The 14,368-nt window shown below is 40.9% G+C and overlaps 1 pseudogene; it reads left to right on the forward strand.

Moving 5' to 3' along the window:
• Window positions 1-922: 922 nt before the first annotated feature.
• LOC124043114 lies at window positions 923-11,409 on the forward strand (annotated as a pseudogene).
• Window positions 11,410-14,368: the final 2,959 nt, after the last annotated feature.

A 14,368-nucleotide genomic window follows, 5' to 3' on the forward strand; every position in this document is an offset into this window, starting at 1 on the left:
CAGCCAAACTCTATAATGATGGATTCCACACAGTCGGACATCGTTTTTTGTTCCAGTCGTCGTTTCATACTGGGTATCCACTAGTGGAAATCTGAAACGTACATCAGTTATGTATAAATCAAATATGAGCCTCAATCTAAAATGCAAAAGCTGTTAATATACAAATGTTTGGATTGTCATTGCAATATGTAGCTTACGTTTTATGTCCGCCAAAATCATTGTCAATGGAGATATTTTTTTGTATGACAAAGAAATCCAATAAGAGATTTTAAGCAGATAGTGATGCAATTAAAAGTTCAATTGAATTTGAACGTTTAGCAAAATGGCACAGTTGAGTTAAAGGGTAGGGCCGGGACGATAACCGTATCGTGGTACTCCTTAGTATCACGTCAAGGAAACAAAACGCAAAAAGAAACACGAAGCAGATTTAACTTCTTTAGGAACATGTTGGCAATAACCCGGTAATATGTTGTCATCCAGTCACGTGTATGTATTTTCCAAGCTATAGCACACAATATGTTACATACACAAGATATTTAAAGGACCAAAGAGTAGTCTGCTTTGCGTTTTCATTTTTGCCATAGAACAAATATTTGCGATCCTGTTGTCGTCCCGGCCCAAATAGGCCTGGTTAGTGCCTCTCTGGGTCCTGAGAGAGATCTAATTGAATGTATTTGCTCTATAGGTACACGCAAAGCCGCAGAATCCGTGCATTGTGAAGGACAACGTGATCTGATTCAGTGTTCTTTTCTTCTTCTTTTTTTTTAACCTTCAAAACGTTTTTCACTACTCCTAAATAAGATGTGTACACATGATCAATTATATCCCGAAGATAAAAGGCATTCGGATGGAACAAAGCGTTTCTAAAGATGCATTGTTACGTCATTTATACCGAACTATGGCTTCTTTTATTCGGGATTGTGCAATTTAGTGTCTAGTATATCGGAGAGTGCCTCGGACAATATGTCTTGTTTGTCCATGGCCTTTTACTTCTGATCCTTATTCCTCAGAAATGCAGTCCCAACAATTGCAATGGTGAAGTGGCATTCGGCTGCAGGTGCATTACTTCCAGTTGGATATTAGCTGATGTCTGAAAGGAGAGGAATTAGCAGTGTGTTGTATTAGCCTTTTGTAGTGCATTTTGTTCGGGCCTTCTTCATTTCCCCGTTTTTCTATGGCGAGCAGAAAGGGCCTCGGTATAGAACTAATGCTCATCTTGCATGTAAATGGTGTGAAAGGGCTGCTTAGCAAGTTAATACAAAGTGTTCTCATGTCAATCCTTGTGGAAATGGATACAATGCAAACATCACAGCTGAACCAACCACACATTCTAGTGAGTAAAAAGTCCAGGGGGGGAGGGGAGGGTGGGGTGGGGGGGCCCTTTGTCTGCCAGGCTCTTTCATTTGATTGAGTTGCGCTCGCCAGGATTAGACGAGAGGCCTCTATTATGGATGCCCGAGGTTTGTTAAGTTGAGATCAATTCATTACATTTTATTGCCCAGTGAAATGCAGAAATACGTTATTGTGGGGGCTTCATCAAATATTCATGGTTTAACGTAAGTAGTAAATGTATTCAATTAAGTGCTCTTTCACCAAGGGGTTGGGAAGGGGGGCGGGCGTCTCTGCTCTGCTGACTGTCTTAATTGCCTAATGGTTCTCCTTTTTGTGGCACAAAAATATGTATTCTTCCACTTTAATTCCTCGTGTTCTCTGTCAATCAGGGCTGAAGCATAGCCTAATGACCGAACAGTAGGAACTGTGATTAGACATGGCAGCGGAAAAATAAATAAATAATGTCCACAGATTTCCTGATTTATTCAATTGGAGCAGTTAGTCCATAAAACTAGATGGGCTCTGTAAGGTATTTTTGTAATAAAGACCGTGGACGTGTTTAATCTATATGATCCAACTATATCAAAGAACAAACGCGTACAACATTTTGAAGAAATCTGTTAATTTCAAATGCATTATTGACTTTAAAAGTTATACGATTGCAGTTTTCCTCCTAGCAAATACTTATCTGGCTTATCGTGATACTTTATTATTATTTTTGAACAGAAATGGAATATAGACACCAGGCTACTTTCCCTTATACAAGATGCTGTCGCTTTGTGTCATGTTCTAGTAAACCCTGTTGTTTCCTCCCTGCAGCATGATGATGTCGAAGGGAAGATCCGGGAGATCATTCCCGCTGGGTTCAGCTGCAACACGGACGACTTCACCTCATTGTTGGAGAAAGAGGCCAACTTCAAACCCTTCGGTACCCTGCTTCACACATACCACGTCCACAATGTGGAGGAGGGAGAAGACTTTACCTACCAGATTCACAAGGTTCACATTCTAGTCCTTGGTCCTACAATATAGAGTACTTTATGTAGTTATATACAGATAACAGTGCTTTCCATTTCGCCCATATGACTTGCAGGTTATTTCAGTGTAAGGGAGGGTGCTCTGCTTATTTATCATGACTTAGACTGTCCTCAGACCTGCTATGTGCTGTGTTCTCTAGGTGGACGTGTCGTGCCCTGGATTCCGAGACTACCATGAGCGCCTGCAGACCTTCCTCATGTGGTTCATAGAGACGGGCCAGCTTTATCGATGTGGACGACGATCGTTGGGACTTCTTTCTCGTGTGAGTGGTGCCCTGACGTCACTCTCCCCGAACCCGTTCGTTGACTCATTCAGAAACAACAGGCTCCTTTGAGGCGCTCGCTACCAATTACCAGGCCAGTTTGATTATATTTTCCCTGGTTATTGGAGAATTGTTGATCTGGCAAGAGGCACCTTTTGTGTTGAAAACCCTTTTCATTCATTTTTTTCAGGGCAAGAGCTGAATTGAACACGGTTGTCTTTTGAAACACTGAATGACATCTCAAACAGTAAAAAGAGCCTCTGCCAGTGTTTTCTTTATCCTGGCACCTATTTATAGTGACAATGGGTAAATGGACTGAAGTGATGTGGAGGACCCCGATTCCCCCCCCCCCTCTCTACCCCTCTTCTCCTCTTCTAAGTTGCAGTCCTCCAATTAAGTGCTTAATGTATTCAGGTTGTAGCAGGTGTACGGATCGGGAAGGGCCTGGCTGCTCCAGCATGCTGACACTGGAAAAAGCATCCCAGAGAATGGAGAGGGGAAAATGGACGCGGCACTGGAGTGTGCCTGTAATTGTCCTGCTTGCCTTTTGTGTTTTATCTGCAGATTTGAGAAGTACAATAACGATGGGGAGACTCTCTTTCGCAACTGTTGGCTACATGACAGTTTATAATTACTATGTGTATCCAGACAAAACCCGACCACGTGTAAGGTAATTACTAGGGGAGCACGTGCCTTCCTTTTCTTTTGTACAAAAAAAGGAGAGGAAAATTATATATTTCTCTCTCCCTAGTCTTACAAAAATCTCAAATTACTGGCTTATGTATCCAACCATCCAACCCCGCTCTGACTCATATGGGAGCCAAAATCATGAGTATCTTCAACAACAAAAAAAAGCTTTGCCTGTAAATAAGCATTTTGTTTGATGTATTGATGGACATGACATAACAATTTGTTACGTTTCTTATAATCAAGTGAAAAGGGCTCCCTCAATTTAAATTCATTAGTACAGTGCCTTAGAAAGTATTCATACCCCTTGACTTGTTCCACATTTTGCATTACAGCCTGAATTCAGAATGGATTCAATGGATTTATTTTCTCACCCATGTACACACAATACCCCATAATGACAGTGAAAGCATGTTTTTAGAAATTGTAGCAAATTTATTGAAAATGAAATACAGAAATATCTCATTTACATAATTATTCACACCCCTGAGTCATACTTTGTAGCACCTTTGGCAGCGATTACAGCTTTGTGTCTTTCTGGGTAAGTCTCTAAGAGCTTTCCACACCTGGATTGTGCAACATTTGCCCATTTATTCTTTGCACAATTCCTCAAGCTCTGTCAAATTGCTTGTTGATCATTGCTAGACAACCATTTACAGGTCTCGCCATAGATTTTCAATTAGATTTAAGTCAAAACTGTGACTCGGCCACTCCAGAACATTCACTGTCTTCTTGATAAGCAACTCCAGTGTAGATTTGGCCTTGTGTTTTAAGTTATTGTTCTGCTGAAAGGTGCATTCATTTCCCAGTGTCTGGTAGAAAACAGACTGAAGCAGGATTTCCTTTAGGATTTTGCCTGTGCTTAGCTGCATTCTGTTCCTTTTTGATCCTGTCATTAACGATTACAAGCATACACATAACATGATGCAGCCACCACTATGCTTGAAAATATGGAGTGTTGTACTCAATAATGTGTTGTATTGGATTTTCCCTGAACATAACACTTTGTATCCAAGACAAAAAGTGAATTGCTTTGCCACATTCTTTGCAGTATGACTTTATTGCCTTATTGCAAACAGGATGTATGTTTTGGAATATGTTTTATTCTGTACAGGCTTCCTTCTTTTCAATCTGTCATTTAGGTTAGTATTGTGGAGTAACTACAATGTTGTTGATCCATTGTCAGTTGTCTCCTACACCGCATTTAAACTCTGTAAATGTTTTAAAGTCACCATTGGCCTCATGGTGAAATCCGTGAGCTGTTTCCTTCCTCTCCGGCAACTGAGTTAGGAAGGTCGCCTGTATCTTTGTAGTGACTGGGACTATCGATGCACCGTCCAAAGGTTAATAACTTCACCATGCTAAAAGGGATGTTCAATGTCTACTTTATTTTATTTTTACCCATCTACAAATAAGAGCCTTTCTTTGCAAGGCATTGGAAAACCTTCCTGGTCTTTGTGGTTGAATCTGTTTGAAATTCACTGCTAGACCTTACAGATAATTGTATGTGTAGGGTACAGAGATGAAGTAGTCATTCAAAAATGATGTTAAACACTATTGCACACAGAGTAGGTCCATGCAACTTACTATGTGATTTCTTAAGCACATGTTTACTCCAGAACTTATTTAGGCTTGCCATAACAATTGTATTTATTTTTATTTAACCTTTTATTTAACTTAGGCAAGTCAGTTAAGAACAAATTCTTATTTACAATGACGGCCTACCAAAAGGCCAAAGGCCTCCTGCAGGGACGGGGGCTGGGATTCAAAATAAATGACATAAAAATATAGGACAAAACACACATCACGACAAGCGAGACAACACTACATAAAGAGAGAACTAAGACAACAACATAGCATGGCAGCAACACATGACAACACTGCATGATGGTAACACAACATGGGAGCAGCACAACATGGTAGCAACACAAAACAGGGTACAAACATTATTGGGCCACAGACAACAGCACTAAGGGCAGGAAGGTAGAGACAATACATTACGCAAAGCAGCCACAACTGCCAACAAATTGGGTTGAATAATTGAATAATTTCATTTTTTCATTTTTTATTAATTTGGGGGGGAAAAACTATTCCACTTTGACATTCTGGGGTATTGTGTGTAGGCCAGTGACAAAAAAACAAACAATTTAATCAATTTTAAATTCCGGCTATAACACAACAAAATGTGGAAAAAGTCCGAAGGCCATGTACATTACTCCATGCTAACATAAATGACAAAAGTGAGCTTTTTCTTTCTCTCTCAGATAATTATCTTAACATCAAGATCTGATCAGTCATATACAAGGTTGCCTTTTTTTCTGTGAATGACGAGGGGTTTGATAGGTCTGGCTGAGAGGTCAGCAAGGCTGTTCTTTCATGTCTTTGTGTATGTTGGCCTGGTGTCCTTCTGAACAGCCAAATGCTGATCCTGCCGCCGTTCCAAGGAGAGGGTCATGGTGCCCAGCTGCTGGAGGCCGTGCACAGGTTCTACTGCAATCTGCCTAAAGTACAGGACATTACAGGTGTGTGTTTGTGGGCGTGTTTAACTATACTTGTGGGGACCAGAAGTCTCCACAAGAATAGTAAACAAACAGAAATTTGACTAACTGTTAGTCCCTACAAGGTCAAATGCTATTTCTTGGGGGTTCAGGCTAGAATTAGGGTTAGGGTTAGGAGCTAGGGTTAAGGTTAGATTTTAGGGTTAGGGAAAATAGGATTTTGAATGGGACTGAATTGTGTCCCCACAAGGTTAAGCTGTACAAGACTGTGTGTGTTAATGTAAGTAACACAAAATTAGTTGATGTCTTATCATGTTTCATTTTGGGGAGGAGGCTATAACTGTGCTAGAGTTTCACATACGATTACATGTATTTACATGGTTAAATGCAAAGCCGTTACACCCGAATAATTGATTTGCGTAGGATAATTGAAATGAATTTATTTCGTATTTTACTTTATTTGCCAGGGACGATGTACAACAAAACATAAGTCTCAGAGATGAGAAATGATGCGGTGCACCAGATTTAGTTGACAGCTCATTTTGAAAATAACAAAGAAGCATCCGCTCTCCTGTCCAGCAGAGGGGCACCCCTATTTTCTTGTCTTATTTTTCTCTACTTTGAATCTGGTCTTTGAATTTTTAATTTTGGGGATTTATTTCACCTTTATTTAACCAGGTAGGCCAGCTACTGCTGGATTTTGGTCTCTTTTTTATTAAAATTCCATGTGGCTTTAAATCCTCTCCATGTTGCGCTGTAGTGAATCTTTTTGAAAACCGCAGTGGGAGCTGGGTAAAATGTCAATGCAAGCCGCTTTCGCAGAACTGCGCTTGACACATGCAGCCACAATCATACTCTGACAATGGTGTAATTATTGGACTGTTTCAGGAATCAGTGGGATTTGAATATAAGCCTGTATTGAAAACTGTGGCCTTGGATGTCTTGGGGTGGTTGATGTGAACAGTTTGATAAAACATAAATTGACTATACCTAACATTTCATGTAATGTTTTTATTTTTAAATGGAATTTCAAGCTTGTGTCTAATTAATTGTTTTCTGTTATTTGCAGCTGAAGACCCCTCAGAGAACTACATGAAGCTGAGAGACTATGTTCTGGTCAAGCTCTGCCAAACGCTGCCGATCATTCGCCACAGACAAGATTCCTCTGAGCTTCAGTGACGACATGGCCACAGAGGCCAGGGAGAAGATAAAGATTAACAAGGTCAACCTCAGCTTCAACCCTAGAGCCCAGAGGAGGATACATTTGATTACTGTACTTCTCTCACTCATTAACCCAAGGCTCTCCAGTCCTAGAGGGAACATGTACCATTTTATTTAAAAGGGTAGGCACTGACTTATCTTACTGCACTTATTCTGCGTCATGTTTTCATTTTTGCCAAATGGTTGTTTCTCACTCCGCCATGGCACTTTCATGAGGCTTCAGGCACCACAGATTTGTTCAAGAAGGTTCTGAATAGCTCGACCAAGCTAAGAAATCGTCTGTCTTTTCTAGATGATTGTGGAGACAGACTGTACGGGTTCTTAAAGGCACTAATGACCCTGTTCTGTTTTTTTCCCCCTACAGAAACACGCAAGACGAGTGTATGAAATCCTCCGACTGAGGGTGACGGACATGAGCGTTGAGACGAAAGCAAGAGATTACCGTCTGGAAGTCAAAAAGAGGCGATTTGCCCCGACCACGGTATGTTTAAAAGAAAGGACCGTAGCTTCTCCAGTGAAATGCATTCCTCCGTCCTTTTTGCAGTGTCCGCCTTGCGCTCTAGTTTCTAATCAAATGGAATGAGCAGATTGTGTCTACTGTGTAATGGCTATTTGTTTCCCAATGGACTTCATTCGTGGTGAATGGCTGTTAGTTGCACTATATAACCTGGGATCAATTCAGAGTTGATTTCATTTGATAATAGGGTGAGTCCAATATTTTTGGTATCTCAGATTGTTTTGGTAATTCTCACATAAGAACTTCATTGAGAGATGTTTGAAATGCTTTTTACGTTTGTGTCACATCATAATAAAAGTGGCCATTTTAGGCCCTTTTTAGACCTACACATGCCTCCTGTAAGACCCTATGATCCGTACATGATACAGACAACACCTTGGTTTCATTATAGTCCTTATAGTTATAGTGTGCTCTAACATAGGGAGTATGTCTAGATTCTGAAAGACATATTTGTCCAACATAAATATGTTGGATATCTCAAAACTATCCTTTTTTGATTTGTCTTGTTTTTAGACATTGTTTGTAACAATATACTTTTCAAACGCATCACATGTCCAGAGTGGCTCTCTGTTATTTTTAATGATATAACCCATTTATACATAGAAAATTACATAGGTCGTTCAAACTCAACTCTGGAGCTCGAAGCCAGTACTGCATTTGTTTTCATTATTCCCCTCTAATCAGGGACTGCTTTAAACCCGGCTGAACCAGGTGTGCGCAATTTTAATTATCAGGAAGAACAGAAAACCAGCAGGCTCTGGACGTCATACGGTAAGAGTTGAATACCCCTGTTGTAGGTCATTAACCAATCACAGCCCTCCTTTAGGATTGCAAATCATCAGCACAGGGAGTTCCCTTTTGAATCCATTTTCCCATTCACTGTGTTGGTGGTGCTCATAAAATGTATCTTCATAATTAGCAACGGCCACTGTGGAAATTTGATGTACTTGTATATTATTCCAAACAATGTCTTAAAAATGAACAAAATCTAAAAGGGTCGTTATGCGATATTAATATTTTTAATGTTGAATAAATGAATGTGAACATTTGTCTTTCAGAATCTAGACATACTCCGTAAGTTAGAACACACTATAAGGACTATAATGAAACCAAGATGGTGTCTGTATCATGTATGGTTCATAGGATCTTACAGGAGGCATGTATAGGTCTAAAAAGGGCCTAAAATGGCCACTTTCATCATGGTTATCAAAGAAATGGTTTGATACAAATGTACGAGGCATTTCAAACATCCTTCCTCCCAATGAAGTTTCTATGTGAGAATTGCCAGAACAATCTGAGATACTAAAACTATTTTCCTCTGGTGTAGAACCCTAACCCACCCATTAACTGATTATACCACGCGTTTGCAAAATATTTAGTGTTTGACGACTTATGACTATCCACAATGCATTAGCATGGTTTCAGAAATGGCCAAGGATGAGGCCAAGAATGTGACACACACTTTATCTGCTTAGAGCTACTTCTTGTTGCGTCTTGTAACTTATGTTGCAATACTTTTCTAGAATCAGGAGAACGATTATTCCCCATTTGCAGGAAAAATGTCTGGAGTACCAAAGGCTTATTATTGGAGATACAATGGAGCACTGCAGGCCTCCACAGTAGTGTTACCCCAGGATTCAGTTCTATTCAGAGCAGTGTCATTATGCAGGATTTGCATGTCATTAGGAGGGAGGAGTAACTTAGGTGGAAGTAGTTGCTAACAGCACACATTCAAGCAGTTAAAGAATCTGCTTGCCAAATAGTACACATTTCATATTAGCGCTCTTACTGTGCTTTTTTGAAATTTGATTAGACAAACTGTTACTAATTTTGTATTGACAAGATAACATTGATTTACATATGTATGTTCCATGACATGTAATTCGAGTGTCTCGTTGAAACCCAGCAAATCAGCCGTTACAGCAGGGTTCTTCATCTGGTGGCCCGCGTGCCGAATTTGTCCCCCTCCCCGCGGGTCTTTTTATTTATTTATTTTAAAATCAGCGTTGGACATAATATACTGTAAAAAAAAAATATATATTTTTTTTAAAGTAAAATATTATAATAAAAAATGTAAAAACCTGGATATTTTGGAAATCTGTTTCCAATTATTAACACGCCTAATAGAGAGACGCGTGATCATGTACAAATGTAAGCCGTAGAGGTAAGTTAGGTAATATGTACATGTAGGTAGGGGTAAAGTGACTTATGTCTGTTTGGGCTTCTTGAGGTCAATTTGCAGTCTACAAATGAGTTGTAATTATGTTCAGGCTCCCCGACCATCCGCTCAAGAAAGACTGCCCGCTGCTGAGTCTAGTTGATGATTTGACATCTGAGTCATTTAGCAGACACTCTCACCCAGAGCGACTCACAGTAGTGAGTGCATACATTTTCATAAAGGGGGGGGTATACTCGTTCTTGATCCCTGCATTAGAGGATTGCTGTCAGCAGTGTAACCACATGTCTTGAAAAAGGCCAATATCTGCAGAGGGAAAAAGTGTGTGGTGGAAAAGGAAGTAGGAATTCCTTGGGAGACTGGCTGTTGAGTGGAGGAGAGATCTGGCAACCAGATGCAGCAGGCCGTTTTGTTTTTGGGGAGGTTTGTAGTTTGTAGTTAGCTCAGCGGAGTCCTCTCTGTGAATGTGTGGAGAATTTCACGTCTCTGCTCAACTTCTCTTCCCCCGATTCCCAAGAGAGTGGGATTTTTTTTTCCACTGGCCCCAAAATACATGAGTGAGGACTCTTGGTTCATGTCCAGAAGCTGTCAGCACTCCTGCAGACTCAATTACAGAATCCTTTGCTTTCCCTCTGACTATTTGGTTTTAAGACACGAATGAGATGTAGTCAGGCCTGCAATATGAGGAACAATATTAACTTTCTCTTGCCAGTTGAACGTGCATTATGTACGATGCTGCTAATTGCAATCAAAACAGTCGCATTTGCAAAATACCATACAGCATTATTTTGTTTTGCTTCAATAAAAAAAAACATGGCTAACACAAGCTACTAATGCAACGTATTGGGGGGGGGGACACGCCAAGGGATTTTACACAAACGCAGTGCATTAACCAGTGTTAATGTGTTTATTGCGTGCTTAGAAGAACCAGCGGGAGCTGACCAAGATGATGAGGTGTCTGCGGCCAGAGGAGCTGGCATCCCACATCAGTCAGATGGACACGGCGCTGCAGCAGGAGGTGCTGGAGAAAAGCTACCAGGAGGTGCTAGCCGAGTACCGGAGAGTCATTGAGAGGCTAGCACAGGCCAGATCCAGGCCTGATTCCCCCCCCCACCACCACCGCCACCCTGGCCCCATCTTCTTCTCCTCTTCCCACTGATGGTCCTAGATATACAGTAGAGGTTGAGCAGCGCTGTGCAGCTGGCTGGCTGCCTGGGGAAGGCCCACTGTGTCCCATGTGTGTAATCACGCTGTGTGAGATTTAGTGATTGGTAATCATTCACAGGTGATAGGAACACCATCCGTACGGTCTGGCTGTACAGAACATGCCTCCTTTTGATATAGAGAATAACAGAGATGGTGGTTCTTTTTTTCCCCCTCAAATATCTGTCTAGGTCTTTCGTGAAGACGTGTAGGTTTTTAAGCACTTCGTACTGAAATAAATTACATGTTTTTTTGTTGTACATTTATCAATTGGGTTGATATATTCATTGATGCTGTTCTGAAGTGTCATTTCAGATTCACGTGTTCTACTGTTATTGGGACAATGTGTAATAATTATTGCACTGTGATGACTATTGTACCGGTAGCTACTATTGTACTGTTATTGGTACAATGTACAATTATTATTTTCTCAATGTTTTGGTAAACTACCGTATTAAACTTAATGTATTCCTAATGTTAACTGCATCCTGATTTACCAGATCAATTGTACTTTTAAGCACAGTGTGGAGTTCAACTGGGCTGAATATGCAGTTACTAATATCAGTTACTCTATTTAGTCTAATCAATTTACAGATATAATTTTGTTCAGGCACCCTCTTGTGGCTAATGCAACTTCTGATTGCCCTTTAGGCTGAGTGTTGAGCTAATGAGCGTTATGGTTTTCAATTTAAAACCTCTTTGCCTCTGCACTGCCCACTTGTCCAGAGCGCTGTGATGAATAGCCATCTCTAGATACTTTTGCACATTGATGAATAGCCATCTCTAGATACTTTTGCACATTGTCGCCAAATCAAGGTTTCCAGATTAATTCTCTCTCCCCCCCCCTCCACTTCAGTTGTAACAAGTAAAATCTCTGAATATTTGACCAGCTCGGATTTGGATTGATTCAATCCACGCGTGGGGTGTCGTTTCACTGTCGGAGACCAGACCATGTATTGTTCTTTAATGATGTGAGTATTTAGCTATGGTAGAAGCCGAACAGACTGGTGAGAAATGGGTTTCATTTTATTTGGGGAATAGTGGTTGCTGGCATCTTGAGTTATGAGTTTGTGTTGGGACTTGTCGCCGTGCTGTTGGACAGTTTTACATGCCTTCTGTGATGTTGTCAGATTGGGGGGGGGGGGCTATGGGACTGGGACCCCATGTCTCCCTCCAGACCAGACCACACAGTGATGTTTACAGAAGCCCAATTACTTCCCTAGAACTCTGCCATGCAAATCAGGGGAGCCCAGACCCTCAGTCCCTCAGTGACCCTGCCTGTAGTAGGTTATAGTGCTGGGGAGTTTAGGAGTGAATGTGGCTCAGATTGATGCAAGGCTGTTGACATCTAGGCAGCAGGGAGCATACGAAGATATTTCTAACGGCTTGCTTGATAACATGTTACAATGACAAGTGTTGCTTTAGTGCACTCATGTCTCAAAACTGCTAACCACATTTACACTCTTGAAAAAAAGATGACAAATCTATTGAACAGTAAGCATGTTTCTGTATTCGGGTGTGGTCGACGAGAGACAAGGTGGAGCTATACTCTGACCAGGGTCGATTGTATTACATACAGTTTAGGAATCAGATCTTGTCCCATGCACTGTGTTAAAATGGACCTATTGGGGTTGTTGTTGTGATAATCATGTTTAGCAAAAGAGACATCTAGACTTCTCTGTAATGTTATCGCATGTTATTCTCCTTCTGCAGTCAATCAACCATTCAGGTACAATTCATTGAAATATTAAGGGGACATACCAGGTTCACCCGGTGACGGGCCCATCTTAGGTTATTTAAAAAAAAATTATATATATATATCTCACTCACACACAGTTGGAAGTTTACATACACCTTAGCCAAATACACTTAAACTCAGTTTTTCACAATTCTTGACATTTAATCCTAGTAAAAATGCCCTGTTTTAGGTCAGTTAGGATCACCACTTTATTTTAAGAATGTGAAATAATAGTAGAGAGAAGGACTTATTTCAGCTTTTATTTCTTTCATCACATTCCCAGTGGGTCAGAAGTTTACATGCACTCAATTAGTATTTGGTAGCATTGCCTTTAAATTGGTTAGCTTGGGTCAAATGTTTCAGGAAACCTTCCACAAGCTTCTCACAAAAACTTGGGGCAATTTTGGCTCATTCCTCCTGACAAAGCTGGTGTAACTGAGTCAGGTTTGTAGGCCTCCTTGCTCGCACACACTTTTCATTTCTGCCCACAAATGTTTTATGGGATTTGAGGTCAGGGCTTTGTGATGGCCACTCCAATACCTCGACTTTGTTGTCCTTAGGCCATTTTGCCACCACTTTGGAAGTATGCTTGGGGTCATTGTCCATTTGGAAGACCCATTTGCAACCAAGCTTTAACTTCCTGACTGATGTCTTGAGATGTTGCTTCAATATATCCACATCATTTCCCTGCCTCATGATGCCATCTATTTTGTGAAATGCACCAGTCCCTCCTGCAGCAAAGCACCCCACAACATGATGCTGCCACCACCGTGCTTCACGGTTGGGATGATGTTCTTCGGCTTGCAAGCCTCCCCCTTTTTCCTCCAAACATAACTATGGTCATTATTGCCAAACAGTGCTATTTTTGTTTCATCAGACCAGAGGACATTTCTCCAAAAAGTATGATCTTTGTCCCCATGTGCAGTTGCAAACTGAAGTCTGTCTGTTTTTGGAGCAGTGGCTTCTTCCTTGCTGAGCGACCTTTCAAGTTATGTCGATATAGGACTCGTTTAACTGTGGATATAGATACAGTGCCTTGCGAAAGTATTCGGCCCCCTTGAACTTTGCGACCTTTTGCCACATTTCAGGCTTCAAACATAAAGATATAAAACTGTATTTTTTTGAAGAATCAACAACAAGTGGGACACAATCATGAAGTGGAACGACATTTATTGGATATTTCAAACTTTTTTAACAAATCCAAAACTGAAAAATTGGGCGTGCAAAATTATTCAGCCCCCTTATGTTAATACTTTGTAGCGCCACCTTTTGCTGCGATTACAGCTGTAAGTCGCTTGGGGTATGTCTCTATCAGTTTTTCACATCGAGAGACTGACATTTTTTCCCATTCCTCCTTGCAAAACAGCTCGAGCTCAGTGAGGTTGGATGGAGAGCATTTGTGAACAGCAGTTTTCAGTTCTTTCCACAGATTCTCGATTGGATTCAGGTCTGGACTTTGACTTGGCCATTCTAACACCTGGATATGTTTATCTTTGAACCATTCCATTGTAGATTTTGCTTTATGTTTTGGATCATTGTCTTGTTGGAAGACAAATCTCCGTCCCAGTCTCAAGTCTTTTGCAGACTCCATCAGGTTTTCTTCCAGAATGGTCCTGTATTTGCCTCCATCCATCTTCCCATCAATTTTAACCATCTTCCCTGTCCCTGCTGAAGAAAAGCAGGCCCAAACCATGAT

The sequence above is a fragment of the Oncorhynchus gorbuscha genome, linkage group LG01 (assembly GCF_021184085.1).
Source record: "Oncorhynchus gorbuscha isolate QuinsamMale2020 ecotype Even-year linkage group LG01, OgorEven_v1.0, whole genome shotgun sequence".
Classification (NCBI taxonomy): Eukaryota; Metazoa; Chordata; class Actinopteri; order Salmoniformes; family Salmonidae; genus Oncorhynchus; species Oncorhynchus gorbuscha.